The following is a 17018-nucleotide window of genomic DNA, read 5'->3' on the forward strand; positions in this document are numbered from 1 at the left end:
TCTCTCCCCACACTTCACATAGCAAGACTCCCTCAGGCTCACCCAGCCCGTTGTGCCTTGCCACTGGACTTCTTCAATAACTTCGAGCATCACTTAGTAAGAGTAAGGACCTTAGGAGTTAGACTCCCACTCACAAATTTTGTGACTTTAGAAATATTACCTTAATCTCCCTATACGACTCTATTCCTCATCTGTAAAATAGGGATTGACTGGCTACCTATTTCATGGGTTGTAATTAGAATTATATGACCTTCCGTAGGAGAAGAGAAGACTTACACTTGACATAGAGTCAGCCAGCAATGTGTTTTCAATTCTCTTTGTGGACTTTCTCAACCTCAACCTTACTCTAAACTTTCTCAAACTCAGCCTAGTTTTTGTCTTCTTTTACAGAAAAGTTGCCACCTATCACATCCACACAGTTTACCATTGGAGATGGCCATGGATTCTTAAATTAACGAAATGCCAGCTGATTAACCCTATTGGCACGTGTATCATATGTATGTGACTATGCACCATCATAATATGACATTTAAACAAAATATTCAAGATTTCCTTCTCTCTTCCTTTCTGAATGGAAACAAACTGTTGTTCTCTTAAGACCCCTGTGGTGGAAATAATCAAAAGATTTACACCCTCCAGAAAGTAGCTTTATGCTACTTTTAGACATTTAGAATCCGTGTTACTTTACACAGGAAGTGAGTACAACTGTGCTAGAGACTCCAATCAGCCCCTAGTCTGCATTATCTCCTCTTTCACCCAGCTAATTATCAAAGAGTCAGTAAAAGAAGGAAATGCACATAAAGGGAACATTGTGCCTTTAAGAATCCTCTCCCTGCCAGTGCTTTTCAGGGGGTGCTTCTGATCTTAAGAATGCACTGTCTCAGAAGCATGTAGGATGCAGAGGTAATGTCACATAAATAATATGAGAATTGTCTCTTGGTATCCTGAGCACCAAGCTCAGACTCCAGGCATTTCTCTCTCATGATGCTCCAGAGAAACTTCAAGTGTAGCAGAGCCATATTGCAAGATGAATTGAGGATTCTCTCTTTTCCCGCTGACTGAGCTCTTTCAGTCCGTGACAAGACCAAATGGAAGGTAGCATTTGGGACTGAGGGTTAGTGCAGAATGGTGATATAACCAGCCAACACGACTCAGGAACAAGCTGTCAGGTATTTTTGTCCTGGGCAAAACCACCCATGGGAAACACATGCACACCTTCGCACACCCAACTGGGGACACCACTATTCAAGAAGTAGAATTAAAAGTTAAGTTTATGAAAAAAGAAAAAAAGAAAATTTGTATAAAGCTTCTGGTCATTTTCCCTGGAACCAAACCCTGAGATGGGAATTCTACTGCATGTGATTTACTGAGGGCAGGTTCTCAGGAGAAGAGTCAGAGAAGCAGACAGAGGGAAGAGCTAAGCAAGCATATTGTCTTTTTTGGAGATTAACCCTGGCCTGATCACAGAGCTCCAGATCATGCATTTAAACCAGAGTTGGCCCCACCTTGAGGCACGGGGCTGGAAGCTTTGGATCCTTGCAGACTACACCAATGGTGGTGATATGGAACCTCCCTAGTGAGACAGCTTCTTTCTTCTTTCTTGGAGAGCAGTCTCCAAAGAACTGCACAGCCTGAAGCTCGTTAGCAGTAAACATGCTGCATCTGGGGGATGGGTACTCTGGCTGAGTAAAGGGCATTTGTGTAGCATCTACTAAGAGTAACTTTACTCTTTGAATATATGTGTATTTGTGGGTGGAGAAGATCCCCCCCAATCTATCTATCTATCCATCTATCATCTATTTACCTACCTACCTAGCTTGTAATTTAGTCTACCTACCTATGATCTATTTTAGACTTTCCTTAAATGTTGCTCTACTTACAGATTATTTCCATTTGTTTCTATCTACCTATAATTACCTTTCTAAGTGACATTTTAAAAAGAAAATTCAAATGTAGGATACTTATATTACACAATTGTGCAATATGCTTTTGGTCTTCTGTTATGATAAGCCAAAGAAAACAAATCAAAACAAAAAACACCTCTGAATATTGCACATCAGCTGATAGAACAGAACTGCATCTCAGCTGTGAGAAGAAAATGTATCCTTTCCTGGTCTGTCATAATTAATAGCCTAAGCATTTGATTTACAAGATTTTCTAGTCTAGAAAGTACCATTTATATATGCATGATGAAGCTATTAAACAATGAAATTGCAAAATCTGTATACAGAAATCAACAAATTTGATATTCTCTCCATAGCCCTCGGCCTGGAAGTGAGGACACTGTCTGTCATTCTCACTGCTCTCTCCAGTCCATCCTCTCTCCCTGCTCCCTAAAATACCCAGGTGTGAATTTTGTGTGATCGTCACTTGTCTATCACCACAACCATGCTCCATAATAAGCCGCCTCCAAAACCAGAGGCTTAAAGCAATGAGCACTTACTTAGTTTTTGTGTCTTCACATTACTGGTTTAAGCTGATGTATTAGTTATTTATTTCTGTGCTAACAGATTTTCCCAAAATGTACCAGCTTAAAGCAATATACGTTTATCTTCCCACTGTTTCCCTGAGTCAGGAATCTCATGCAGCTTAGTGGTGTTCTCTGGCTCTGGGTCTAGCCCAGCATGCAATCAATGTGTTGGCCACGGTCATAGTTGTTTCAAGGCTTGACTGGGGGTTGATCCACATCCAAGCTTACTCATGTGAGTGTTGGCAAGCCTCGGATTCTTGCTGGACACATCACTGCCTTACTATGTGGGCTTCTCCATAGGGCTCCTCACAACAAAAGAATTTGCTTCCCCCCCAGAGCAAGGGTCACAGGAGAGGAGCAAAGGAAGGGCAAGACAGAAATCAGTCTTTTGTAACCTAATCTTGGAAGCGACATTTCAACACATTGCTGTATTCTATTTATTAGAAACAAGTCACGAGGTCTAGCCCACACTCAAAGGAAAGATTTCACAAGAGCATAAATAAGCAGAATCATTGGAAGCCATCCAAGATACAGCCATATGTGGCTGGTTATGTGGCCTTTGGTTTTGACTGGACTCATCCTATATGTAGGGGTCAGCTGCTGTTGGCTGATCTCGGATGGTTTTGGCTGTATGACTTTGCTCTGAGACTTGTGTATTTCACGCTCTGGAACATCAGCTGGGGCATGTTCTCTTGATAATGGCAGAGGAATAAGAAGATGGGCAGAAATAGCCAAAGACTCTTGAGACTCAGGCTCAGAACTGGTACATCATCACTTTTATTGCATTCTAATTGGCTAAAGAAATAAATTCCACATCTGACAAGAGAAGCTACAGGGTCACATTTGCAATGACGAATACAGGGAGGTCTGGAAAATTGGGGCCACTAATAAAATCAAACTAGTACATGTCAGTGGTCCTTCACTTCATATACTCTCACTTCATATTCTTGACCTGAAGGACACTCCCCTTATTTCTTGAAGGTTTGCCATTCGTTGTCACTCTGTACAATGCTGTTCCTGTTGGAGTTCTTGGGGATGTTGAAGTCCACATAAATCAGTGTTTCCCGGGCACCAATGTTATTTTAGGGGGAGGAAATTCTTCACTTACATGAAGCTATCTTTTGGGTTGCAGGGTATTTGACTTCCCTGAATCCTGCCCTTTAATTGCCAATAATGATTCCAGGTTTGAAAATGCCCTCACAGGGAGGGAGGTCACAGATAAGCAAGTGGAGGAGGCTAGTGTGATCAATGTGATGCTGCACTAGAGTCAGAAACATCAGTATGAATTCATGTTTAGCTTAACATAGATACGGTAGAGACTGTCACATATAGAAATTTTTATAGATGTAGGTATATTTATGCATGTGTATATGTGTGTCTATTTGTATATGTGTGCACATATATGTATCCATACATATATGTGTATGTGTGTATGTGTGAGCATATCTATGTGTATACATATGTGTATGTATATGTGTATACACGTGTATATATACGTGAGTATACATATGTGTGCATATAGGTATATACATAAATGTATGTATGTATATGTATATTTGTGTATGTGTACGTGTGTGTATATGTATACGCCCACGTTTTCTTGCTTTGTCAACTGATAAGCCCTAGAAGCAATAACGCTGCAGTAATAATGAGCAAAGCTAACACTCAGATCTTGATTTCTAATACCATTCTCCAATAAAAGAAGCCAGAACTCCTTGGAGAAATGACCATTCTAGGCCTGGAACAGGAAATATGCAAGATGGACCTGAGGCATATGGTGGGACTAGAAAGTAAGTACTAAAAACAGACAAAAAGGCTCCCACAATGATGGCGGTATGTCAGAGGGGCACAGAAGTCAAATGAAAAAGCTTGTAAGGCAGGAACAATTTGAGTAACACAATAAGCAAAGTAGTATTGGATTATAACACCAAGTATAAAATAAATATCCACAGGCCTATACTGATGTAAATTAAAAATTGAATAAATAAACAAATGAAGGAAAATATACAAATCTCTTATGCAGAAGAATGGCAAATAATTTATGTAGCTACTCTGCACTCCAGTATAACTCCTCCTTCCTTAATTGTGGGCTGCATGCAATGACTTCCTTCCCAAGGGTGGAGCATAGAAAGGGAAAGAGAAGAATCAATTTGTAGTGAAGAAACATGACAAACACTATCTCAGTTGGGTGATCAAGGTCAACATCGACTGTGATCGGCCATGTTGATGGCATGTATGCAGAATATAACGTGATGTGGATTACACTTTACCTCCGTAAAGTGGGTCTTCCTCTCTAAAACCCAGAACCCTAGTCTCATCATAAGAAAAATGCCAGACAAATCCCAGTTGAGGGGTGTTCTACAAAATGCCTGATGGGTATTCCTCAAAACTGTCAAAGTCAGCAAAAATTAGAAAAGTCCGAGAAACTGTCCCAGCCAAGAGAAGCCTGAGATATAACAACTAAATGTAATATGGCATCTTGGATGAGATCCTGGAACAAGAAAAAAAAGTTAGATCAAAACTCATCAAATATCAATACAGTGTAGACTTTATTTTTTTTTATTTTTTTAACATTCTTTACTCTTTACTGTCATTTTTTTAAGTTTTTAAGTTTTTATTTTAATTCCAGCTAGTTAACATACGATGTTATGTTAGTTTCAGGTGTACAGCATAGTAATTCAACACTTCCGTACGTCACCTGGTTCTCATCACAACAAATGCCCTTCTTCATCCCCATCACCTATTTCCCCCCACCCCTCCACCCGCTTCCCCTCTGGTGATCATCAGTGTGTTCTCTGTAGTTAAGAGTCTATATCTTGATTTCTGTCTCTCTCTCTTATTTTTTCCCTTTGCTGGTTTGTTTTGTTTCTTAAATTCCACATATGAGTGAAATCATATGGTGTTTATCTTTAATTCACTTATTTTGCTTAGCATTATACTCTCTAGTTCCATCTATGTCATTGCAAATTCTTTTTTATGGCTGAATAATATTCTGTTTTATACGTGTGTGTGTGTGTGTGTGTGTGTGTGTGTGTGTGTGTGTGTGTGTGTATGCCACATCTTCTTTATCCATTCATCAATCTTTGGACACTTGGGCTGCCTTCATAATTTGGCTGTTGTAAATAATGCTGCTATAAACATAGGGGTGCCTGTATCCTTTCAAATGAGTGTCTCATATTTGGGCAAATACCCAGGAGTGCAATTGCTGAATCACGGGGTAGTTCTATTTTTAACTTTTTGAGGACCCTCCATACTGTTTTCCACAGTGACTGCACCAGCTTACATTCCCACCAGTAGTGCACGAGGGTTCCCCTTTCTCGCATCCTCACCAACACCTGCTGTTTCTTGTGTTGTTGATATTAGCCATTCTGACAGGTGTGAGGTGATATCTCCTTGTAGTTTTGATTTGCGTTTCCCTGATGATGGGTGATATGAGCATCTTTTCATGTGTCTTTTGGCCATCTGGATGTTTGCATTGGAGAAATGTGTCTTCATGTCTTCTGCCCATTCTGTGTAGACTTTAGTTAATAATTATCAATATTGGTTCATTAATTGTGACAAATATACTGTACTCATATAAAATACTTTATTAGGAGAAACGGTGTGGAATATATGGACAATAGGTACTAGCACCATAATTTTTATGTAAATCTAAAACTGTTCTAAAATAAAAATTGTATTTTTAAAAATGCCTTAACACATTTTCACCCCCTTCTCCCAGGTGAGTGATAACACTCTTGTTTGAAAGACACTGACATAGATATCCTTCCAAAGCCGTCAATTCCTTGACCTTGTTTCCTCCAGTGATCTTGTCCTCCTCCCCAACTCAGCCATTTGCACTGTTGGCCACACCCCAGACGTTAGCCTCACAGCTAATGAAGGTCTTTCATGATCTCAGTTTCAAGCATCTCTCTCCCTTCTCCGGTTATTCTGTCTGACAATTCTTCAACCCCTGGGTCAGGACCTACGGTCCTTTGCTCCTACCATCCTTTCACTGTCTCAAGTGTCCTCGTGAGGTCCCTTTGCCTGGCTTCAATTCTGAAGTTAATTATTAGAATTGCTCCCTTGGATATACTCTCAACCCCTTTGTTCCTCTCTCGCTTTGACCTATTCCCTTGGCAAAACTCCAGCCATAATTAAATTAGATTCTCCACCTATTTATTTTATGTACCCATTTAGCTGAGCACAGCTGGCTTACAATGTTGCCTGGCAATAATGTCCTACTTTCCTACTCAATTTATTGCCCTGCTCTCTCGGACAATGGTTTCATGCTTTCTGTTCTCTTCTCTTCTCAAGCCTTTAATACAGGTTTCCTTATCTTCGCTTTCACCTGATGGTGTATCTTCTGTTTCGATGAGAAAATAGAAGCGTTCAGAAGAAAACTTGCACAAACCCCCACTGTCGCGTTTACCTACTCACCTGTATTTGTGCCTGTCACTCCTATTTTCTCCTCTGTTATCGTGGAATTCCCTTGGTTTCAACCAAGGCTAAACCGTACCCATAGGTACTACACCTTCTCCCTTTATACTGTACTTACAGGTGTGAGGGGATTCTCCCTCCCCGCCTTCCTCAACTTTTTTCTCTTTATGGGATCTTCCTCCTCAGTATACCAATATGTCATTGTTTCTTCCGAGAAACAAGTCTTGATCCACTTCCTCTAACTACTGTCCCATTTTTTCCCTTTCCTTTATAGCTAAATTCCTTTCAAAAGTGTTCAATACTCTACCTCCCCAATTGCTCACTTCTAGTCTCTTTTAAACCCACGCTAATGAGGCTTCCTCTCTACTGTCCCACCAAGGTCAGACTGCTCTTGTCAATCTCACCAGTGACCTCTGCATTGCTAAGCCCTATGGTGGATCCTTGCCAGTTAGGCACAGCTGATCACTCAGTCCTCCCTGAAACTCCGTCTTAATTTGGCTCCCAGGATTTCACACATTTAAGTTTTTCCTCCTGACTTATTGGCAGTTCCTTCTCAGCCTCTTGTACTTACTTCCTTGTGTCTCTGTGATCTCTTAATATGGGAGAATCACAAGGTTCAGGACTTACACCTCTTCTATATCCATCCACACATGCCCCCATATGACCTCATTCAGTTACTCTGTTTCAAAAACATCCGTATACTAGTGATTCCAAATTTATATCTGCAGTCTGAACTTCCACCTTGAACTCCAAACTCATACATTCTAGTGCCTGCTTGACTCTTTATCTGGATGGCTAATAAATATCTCAAAACCAGTATGTTCCCAACTCTGCTCTTCCAGAGACTTTCCACCTCAGTAATGGAAATCCCATCCTTCCAGTTGTTCAGGCTATGTACTTGGTATCAATGGACCTTTCTAAATTTTGCTAATAGTCTGTGCCATTAGCAAATTCTGTTGACTCTATCTCCCAATCATCCCAAATCCTACCATTTCTGACCACTTTGTCTACTACCATGCTGGCCTAAGTCATCATATCTCTTAGCTAGATTCATTTCATAGATTGCTGTCTGATTTCCAAGCATCTGATGGTGTTCCTCCTTCAGTCTATCTTCAACAGAGGTGAAAATTGCTGCTGTTAAACAAGTCAGATCATGTCACACCTGTGCTCAAACCCTCCGTCTCCCCAGAGTTAAAACCAATGTCATCACCGTTGTCTAGAAACCTACAGAATGTCTTTAGTCAAAAAATTTTTAAAAAGATTCCAACTCTGGTCCTCTCAGTTCTACTTACTGAAACCTTGTTTAAGTGGTTGGTGCCTTTGTGTGAATGAAAATGCTCTAATCCCCTTTGTCAGGTGCAGCCTTGCACCAGAGCTTACACTTTGGCAAGTATAGGGCAGGCTGGATGACAGAGCCCACCTGGTCCCTCAGCCTGTGTCTTTGTGCAGTGCACACACTGCACAACTGTTTCAGCTCTACCCAGCAGCTTGGTGCCTCCTGTGACTCCTATGCACTAATCCCCTTCTACTCTCCCTTACATTTACTCAACCCAACCATATGAGCCTCGTCGTTGCTCCTTGAACCTGACAGGCATACTCCCACCTCAGGACCTGTTTCTACCACCCCAACTTCTTTGTCCAGGTTATATATCAGGTTTACTCCCTCACCTGCTTCGGGTCTTTGCTCTAATGCCACCTTTACAGTGATGTCTTCCCAAACTCCCTATTTAAAATTGTGCTCTGTGCTCATTTCTTCCCTGCTCTTTATCCCTCTATTTTTAAAAAATGTTTTCCAGAACATATTCTACTTAAGGTATTTTTATGCATTTGACTGTACCTTTCACCTCAAAGATATGCTCCCTGAAGGCAGGAATATATGTATTTTATTTTTGTTGTTATTAATTGCGTTTCCCCAGGACCTAGAGTTCCACCTGCTACATAGTAACCATTCAAATCCTATATCATATATAGAGAGAGGTTTTTTGGTATGAAGGATATACTAGTTACTCTCTCTGACCCAGTCTCCTCCACTAAGCACAGTTTCTTTTCTCCCCCAGTAGCTCACTTGCACCTGAATATATTTTCTTATGCTCTGTCAAATGCAACGTGTCCTATCTGCCGTATATACCCGCTGACCTCACTCACCTATTTCTCCTCTGTTTCCTAGAGGGAATCCCTAGATCAAACACTAACATTGCATGATTAATTGGGGGGGGGAGCTTCTATATAAATAATATATCAGTAAATAATGGAAACATTTAATTTTTTCAGCCCAGTACATCCATCTGTTTCTGAGAGTGAGACATGAAAATCTCCAAAGATAATGGAAAAAATATAAGCAAAACGGTATTTGTGGATATTTTCAAAATGGCAAAGTAGACCCAGTCAATAATGAAAACAATGGTTGTTTCTGTTGATTTATAATGAAACTTAAAGCAACCTAATTGCCTTACTATGGAACTAACTGAAGTCCATCTGCTTCAAAGACACTTAGAAAGAAGGGCAATCCTTCCCTAGGGTTTGCGTTTCCCTCTTTGGCTATAAAATGTTAAGGGGTGGGGACTGTGAGCTTTCTCATTCTTATCTTTGGCAAACATCATTTTCTTTCTTTGTCTGGTGATCATAACGGCATTCTCTTGGTAACATCTCTGGCCTTGCAAAGTTGGGCGTAACTTTCTTGATCTCTGCATGTATTTACAACAAAACAAACATGCTACGTTTGTAGAAATATGTCATCTGTTGCTCTTTGTTTGAGCTCAGCTGGGGAATAGGAAGCGAAATCAGGTTTTGAAGAAAAAACAACAGCGCCATTTGGACAGCTGCAGGCATGAATTTCTGAAGAGGACAGCTGGGTCAGGTTATGTCTCAGACTCTGAGCTGCTTTGCCCTCAAACAGAAGCCCAGCAATAAAGGAGGAAGGCCTGCGAGATGGGGTAGTGTGGGGCTATAGCCTAGTGTGTTGGTTGCTAAATTCATAGCATGTCCGTGCTCTATCAAAACCTATTACTTTCCCCAAGTTCAGATGGCAGGTTTTTAACGCTATTTCTGGGTTTTAGAATGTCACCACCGTCAGAGTGTTTCAGGCCGTACAGGGATGGAAAATATTCTCTCCACACTCACCCCAGCAAACGGCGAATCCTTGCCCTGCACCAGTTATAAGCGTGCACAATAGCAATAAAATGCTTAAACAAGATCAGTCAACTCAGCATGGTTGACATTTTTGATTGATATCAATTTACTTAAGTGCTACCTGCTTCTTTAAGGGCTTTTATCATATTTAAATAGTATTTCTGGAGTCCAGCTAAGTAGTGAAATATGTTTATTAACTTTTTAAAGAGACATATGCCTTTTCAAATAAAAAATGTGTAATTTGAACACATAGGGCGTCATTATTTTACCTCCACTATCCAAATCCCCATATTAACCACCACTCTTAGAAACATGCTGGAATCTCTATCTTTTTTTTTTTTTTAATTCATAAACATCAGTTAATCCACTGGCTGTGCTTTTTATTACCAAATGCAGAAACTAGAAAGAAGAACATAAACAGAAACCCAACTATTCAGCATAGCCCTGGCCTGGCTCTGAAGGTGAGGAATTTGGGCACTTTCTTCAAGGCCCTGCTGGCTTTGCTCAGGTCATGGCGTTTGGCGGGTCCATCCAGTTCCCTTTCCTGAGTCAGCAAAGCTGGTTAAACATCACAGTGAATGGGAAATGGGGATGGTGTTATACTGTTTTCCAAAAAAGGTTTTCTTGACCGAGTGTGGAATGTGCTGCATACGATGTCTCCTTGAAGACTTCATAATGATACATAGCAGATTATAGTTTTTGAGAAGTCCTACCATGCCTGTTCAATTTGGTTTAGCACTGAAGTTCTCACACGTTCTTGACCAAAGAATTCCTTCCATAGGGGAATTTCCACTACCTGTGGTAGCTGGGGGCCGGTCACATAAGGATATATAAGATTCAGGCATTTACCCACAGTAGAGCTTTGAACGGAAGACGGGCATGATGTTTGTGATCGATAAGGCTCATGTGAATGCTATGGGATGTGATTTAAGGGGGCATGGGGAGACAAAAGTAGGAAGATGGGTTAAGAGGCTATCACAATAATACAGGTGAGCAAAGAAGGCTAATTTGAACCTGATGGTAAAGGTGTAGATAATAAAAGGGCATCACTTTCCAGATGAATGCAGAAGACAGAGCTTTGAGTATTTGCTGGCAGATGGGGTGTGCCGTGTGGGAGAACCCTCAGGGATGACACCAAGGTCATTGCCCTTAGCAAAGAGAAAAGAGGAGCAGATTTGGGCATTTAGGGGTAAATTATGAGCATAGTTTTGTAGATGTTAATTTTAAGATGACAATTAGATAGGTGTTCGATAGTAGCCAGGACATTCTCTGGGATACCTCTCTGACCTTGACTTAGTTCAAGTGCAGTGGTTCTCAACCCTGGCTGCATGTTAGAACCACTTGGGGAGGTTTCAAGTTCTGATGTCCAAGATGCCCAGACCAGTTATACAAGAATCTCCCAGCTGGACCAAGGTATTGGCAGTTTTCAAAACCACTCAGTCAATTCCAGTGTATGGCGAGGGCTGGGAACCACGGGTTCTGTGGTGCCAGTGGTGTCTGGGTTTGGGATGGTCACAGCACACTCTATGAGTTGTGGGGGTGTGATGGATAGAAGGAAACCAGAAACACTGTCACCAGGAAATAGGTAATTCCTGGGTTCTCTCTGACTCTTCAGGTACTTTTGCTTCACTTTCTCCAAGTTCACGAAATGTCAGGCCTTCTTGCTTACGGCACCTTGTTTCACACATTGTTCATTTAAATTAGGCAGCACTGGTGGTCCCTAGATATCCTTCTGGCCCAGAGCCTGAGCGTTTCTTGCTGGTGTCTGGAGATCCAGGGTTTAAGACTGAGTTACCTGGAAGTATAAGAGCACGACAGAGCCTCCTTCACACCCCAGCCAGCAGCACCTATAGCTGAAGCTAATTTGGAAGCATTAGGAATTCAGTAACACTGGGCGGGATGGGGATGGGAGAACCGCAAAGTAGAATGGTTGAAGGGGCTTTTCGTCACAGTGGCCAGATCGTGAAGGAAAACGCAGAGATGTTCTTAGAACCTCAAATATTTGCCTTTCTCAGTGAAACCCGTATGTTCTGGTACCACGTTGATGGCCGAGGTCCTCGTGGGAACACCTTCACACACACACACACACACACACACATACACACACACACACACACACACACACACTCAACACACACAATACAATACACAGGCCACCCATATACCCACAACATACACTTCACGTGCCCCCAACATACACCAACACACCTCTTATTCACTACCTCCTCACATCAGATCTCTTAGGAAAGAGTTTCTTCCAATGACTTATTCACACTGCAGAAGGTTAAGTTGTTTATTCACTTTCTGTGCCCTCAGAGAATTTATAATTTAACTGATGAACTTTGGAATTTTAGTTGTCGCAGCGCTGGCAAGGAGTCTAGAAAGTTCAGTGTTCCAAGTTCTTCTGAAGCTGCATTATTTAGGCACCAATATACCCTGTTACTTGCAAAGCCGCTTTTGAGGGAGGTAGAAATCAAGGTGGAAGGAGGCCCTTGAAACCCTTTGTCCAGTGGATAGTTTTATCTGAGACGCTGCCTGTTAACTCAGACCTGAGGAAAAGCCCTGAGGTGATACTGATCCCTCCTCAGAAGGAGAGCAGATGCTGTGGGTGCCTGCCACTTCCCATGCCCCTCCCTCGTCAGTGCACAGCACATCAGTTTTCAAAGCCCGCCATCTGCATTTCTTTGCCTGAGGGCTTTCTCTGGACTAAGAAGCCCACTTTGCCCACCCTTGTGATGAGCTACGAGTTCCCAGGAACTGACACCACCAAAAAGCAACTCTCTATCTGTGACTGGTGAACATTGGCTCCCCATCCTTTGAATGGGAGAATTCCTCTGCATGCTCTACTATGGGCTTCTAGAATTCTCCATGGGATTGAGTCTATAGTAGTAACCGGCTTGATAACATGTCCCTTTTTGACCGCTTCCCCCCTCCCCACCCCATTTCACTTCCCCATAACCCTACCAATGTTTTCTGAGGTCACCCCTGAGATAAACTACTTGCACTGAAATTCTCACTCAGGGTTAGCCTCTGGGGAAACCCATAGTAAGACACAAGGAAAGGGGGGAGTCCTCTGCAACTGTACATGAACAAAAGATAGACAGAGGTCAGTTTAGACAAAAGGGATCTGAGTCACAAATGTGTCTGTAAAACTGTCGTGTTATCTTGATTTGATTTGCAAGGAAGCTTTGGGAATTTTGCCTCTCTGCTGGGGTGGGGACCAGAGTGACCATGCAAAGGGGAAGCAGATGCACTCAGCCTGCGGCCTCACACATCTGCTGGATGAGCAACAACTATAATTTTCCAGGAGGGAGACAATAAAAAAATGCACATAAAACTTTTTATTGTGTAAGTGACACTGGTTATTATAGTCAGCAATCAGAAAGCTACCCCGAGGATAGAGCTTCTCTGCCTATTAATGTAGAGCAAATGGCTAGCCTGTCTCTCAAGTCTCTCAGTGTAACACTGGAGATGCTAGGATTCATTCCAAAAGAGTTATAATATCAGCGAAATACAAGGAAGATCTAGCAAATGTGTGTTTCAGGAAAGATAATAAAATAAAATCTAAGCATTTCAGAGCTCTTGGGGCAAATTGAATCCATGGGAATTGAAAAATAAAGGCTTGGAAAAAACACATAGTTTTTTATTTTTTTATTTTTATGGAGGACAGGAAGTAATGTATTTCTACATTTTATGAAAGGAAGTTTTTCTGGACCCCAAACTACTGCTGAGGCTATTTCCAAACATAGAGAAAAATTATTCAATCAGGATCCACAGTTTCTATGTTTATAATCAGGTCTTCACCTAAAGATAGATAGATAGATAGATAGATAGATAGATAGATAGATAGATAGATAGATAGATAGATATTTAGAGCAGAATTATGACAATTCATGAATGCAATTTGTAAACAACCCCTATGTTAGAATAGCCACCTCGCCTATCTTCTCCTTCAGTGTTGATGCTACTTGCTTTAGGGCCAGGCTCTGTAGGGTCAGCCCACTGCACACCCTCCACTCCGACACAGCTCAGAAGGTCTCTGCATCCCTCACCAGCTGTGGAAGACCTCAGAATAGGGGTCATCAGCACTAAAATAATTCGGAGAGGGATATCTTGATGCATTTTTTCAGATAGCCCAACTCAAGTGCCGTAACAAAGACCAGCATCTACAACTGGATTTATCCCCCAAATCTTGATGTTTAACAAAACGTAAATTTATTTATGGCTTATATTAAAATCAAACACATGTGAGTGAATGGCAAAAGACATTAGTCCACAAGGCCATTCAGAAACTCAGGCTCCTTCCATCTACTGGTTCCACAATCCCTTAGACAGAGGTTGGAAACTTATTTATCTACCTATCTGTATTTATAGACTTTACTTCTGAGAGTGGTTTCAGGTTCACAGAAGACTTGAGCAGAAGGTACAGAGGTACAGAGGTACAGAGGTGCTCCATAGTCTCCCTGTCTCCCAGTCTTCCCAATATGCACAGCCGCCCCCACTGACAATATCCCCCACTGGTGTTGTCATCTATGAACTGACACCAACACATCACAGCTTACATTATATTATTATTAAATCATAATATGTATTATGAATATATTAAGTTATAATATATTATTACATTACATTATTACACAGTTTATATTCACTCTTGATGTATATTCTATGGGTTCAGACAATGTATGATATGTATCTACCTTCACGTGTCATAGGTTTCACTACCCTAAAAATCCTCTGTGATGCACCTATTCATCCCTTCCTCCCCCCTCCCCTAAACTCCTGGCAAGCACCAGTCTTCCTAGTCTCCATGGTTTTGTCTTTTCCAGAACATCATGTAGTTGGAATTATACGGTATGTAGCCTTTCCGATTGGCTTCTTCCACTTAGTAACATGCGTTTAAGTCTCCCTCATGTCTTTCCATGACTTGATAGCTCATTTCTTTTTAGCAATGAATAATATTCCGTTGTCTGGATGTGCCCCAGTTTATTCATTCATCTACTATCGGGCTTCTTGGTTGCTCCAAGTTTTTGGCAAATAACGAACTTTATATTTAAAGGGCCAGATCGTACGTATTTTCAGCTTTCTGAGTGATACAATGTCTGTTGCAACTGCTGCCATTGCATTGTCAAAGTTCCCTTAGCAACACATGAACAAATGGACATAAGCTGTGTTGCAATAATGTTATTTACAAAAACAGGGCGTAGTATCCAGACTCCTGCCTTAGGGTCTTGGAGTCCTCCACTGGCCCTCATCAGCAGACAAGCGAAAAGAGAGAGCAGAAGATCTGGATAGTGTGATAAGTATTTTTAAAGGACAAGTCACATAACCTTGGTCAGACCACATGAGCTCACCCAACAACAAGGGAGATTGGGAAATGTAGTTTAGTTCAATGTGCCCAGAGGAGAGAGGAAACAGGATTTTGTGAGCTGATGGCATTCTATACTAACCTGAGAACTAATCACTTTTTATGATGTAGTGTCTCTGGTAAAGGTATTCTGAAATTCTTTTTTTTTTTTCATTTTTATAAAATATCTTTATTTTTTTTTATTTTTTTTATTATATTATGTTATTCACCATACATTACATCCCTGGTTTTTGATGTAAAGTTCGATGATTCATTAGTTGCGTATAACACCCAGGGCACCATGAGATACGTGCCCTCCTTACTACCCATCACCAGCCTATCTCATTCCCCCACCCCCTCCCCTCTGAAGCCCTCAGTTTGTTTCTCAGTGTCCATAGTCTCTCACGCGTCATTCCCCCTTCTGATTACCCCCCTTTCTTTATCCCTTTCTTCTCCTACCGATCTTCCTGCTATTTCTTATGTTCCATAAATGAGTGAAACCATATGATAATTGTCTTTCTCTGCTTGACTTATTTCACTTAGCATTATCTCCTCTAGTGCCATCCATGTTGCAGCGAATGTTGAGAAATAGTTCTTTTTGATAGCTGAATAATATTCCATTGTATATATGGACCACAACTTCTTAATCCAGTCATCTGTTGAAGGGCATCTCAGTTCGTTCCATGATTTAGCTATTGTGGACATTGCTGCTATGAACATTGGGGTGCATATGGCCCTTCTCTTTACTACGTCTGTATCTTTGGGGTAAATACCCAGTAGTGCAATGGCTGGATCATAGGGTAGCTCTATTTTTAACTTTTTAAGGGACCTCCACACTGTTTTCCAGAGTGGCTGTACCAACTTGCATTCCCACCAACAATGTAGGAGGGATCCCCTTTCTCCACATCCTCTCCAACAATTGTTTCTTGCCTTGTCAATTTTTGCCAATCTAACTGGCATAAGGTGGTATCTTAGTGTGGTTTTGATTTGAATTTCTCTGATGGCTAATGATTTTGAACATTTTTTCATGTGTCTATTAGCCACTTGTATGTCATCATTGGAAAAGTGTCTGTTCATATCTTCTGCCCATTTTATGATTTGTTTATTTGTTTCTCACGTATTGAGTTTGAGAAGTTCTTCTGAAATTCTAAATAACTGGTTTTAAAAGCCCTGGAAATGTAATTCCTATGGGAATTAGAAACTCCTAAAATTTATGAAAGAATTTGGCTGGCAAATTATAATATGATGTTTGAGAGAAGCATTGTTTAAGCGATGCCAGAAATTAACTTTTTTCCATATGGATGAATTTTGCAAGTCTTGATGAGGAATTAAAAGGGCTCTTGCTATACTTCTGTTTGTAGATAGTTGGTTAACAGGGTATGACTCACACACAGGAGTAATCAATCTCTATTTCTTTTTAAATGCTTATAATTTCTACTTCCCTTAATGGACATCGGTCTTCACTCATATTCTACCGAATTAATAGATATTGGTCTTCCCTCCTTGTCTACCAAATTAGTAAGATTTGATTGAAGTCATGGATTTGGCCAATACACCAAGTTTTGTTTCCTTGTGTAGCTTTAGAGGACAATATTATCAAATTCAGGGTTTATTTCTCTCTAATAATTCCTCAGAGTAATTATTTTTGTGGAA

General features: G+C 41.0%; 1 long non-coding RNA gene across 10 annotated transcripts in view; it reads left to right on the forward strand.

The window, feature by feature from the left end:
• LOC123799865 (uncharacterized) overlaps nucleotides 1–17018 on the forward strand; it is a 503415-nt gene that overhangs the window by 298884 nt on the left and 187513 nt on the right. The gene's annotated exons all lie outside the window — the stretch shown is intronic.

Source organism: Ursus americanus, chromosome 22 (assembly GCF_024610735.1).
Source record: "Ursus americanus isolate L20-20 chromosome 22, mUrsAme1.1.p, whole genome shotgun sequence".
NCBI lineage: Eukaryota > Metazoa > Chordata > Mammalia > Carnivora > Ursidae > Ursus > Ursus americanus.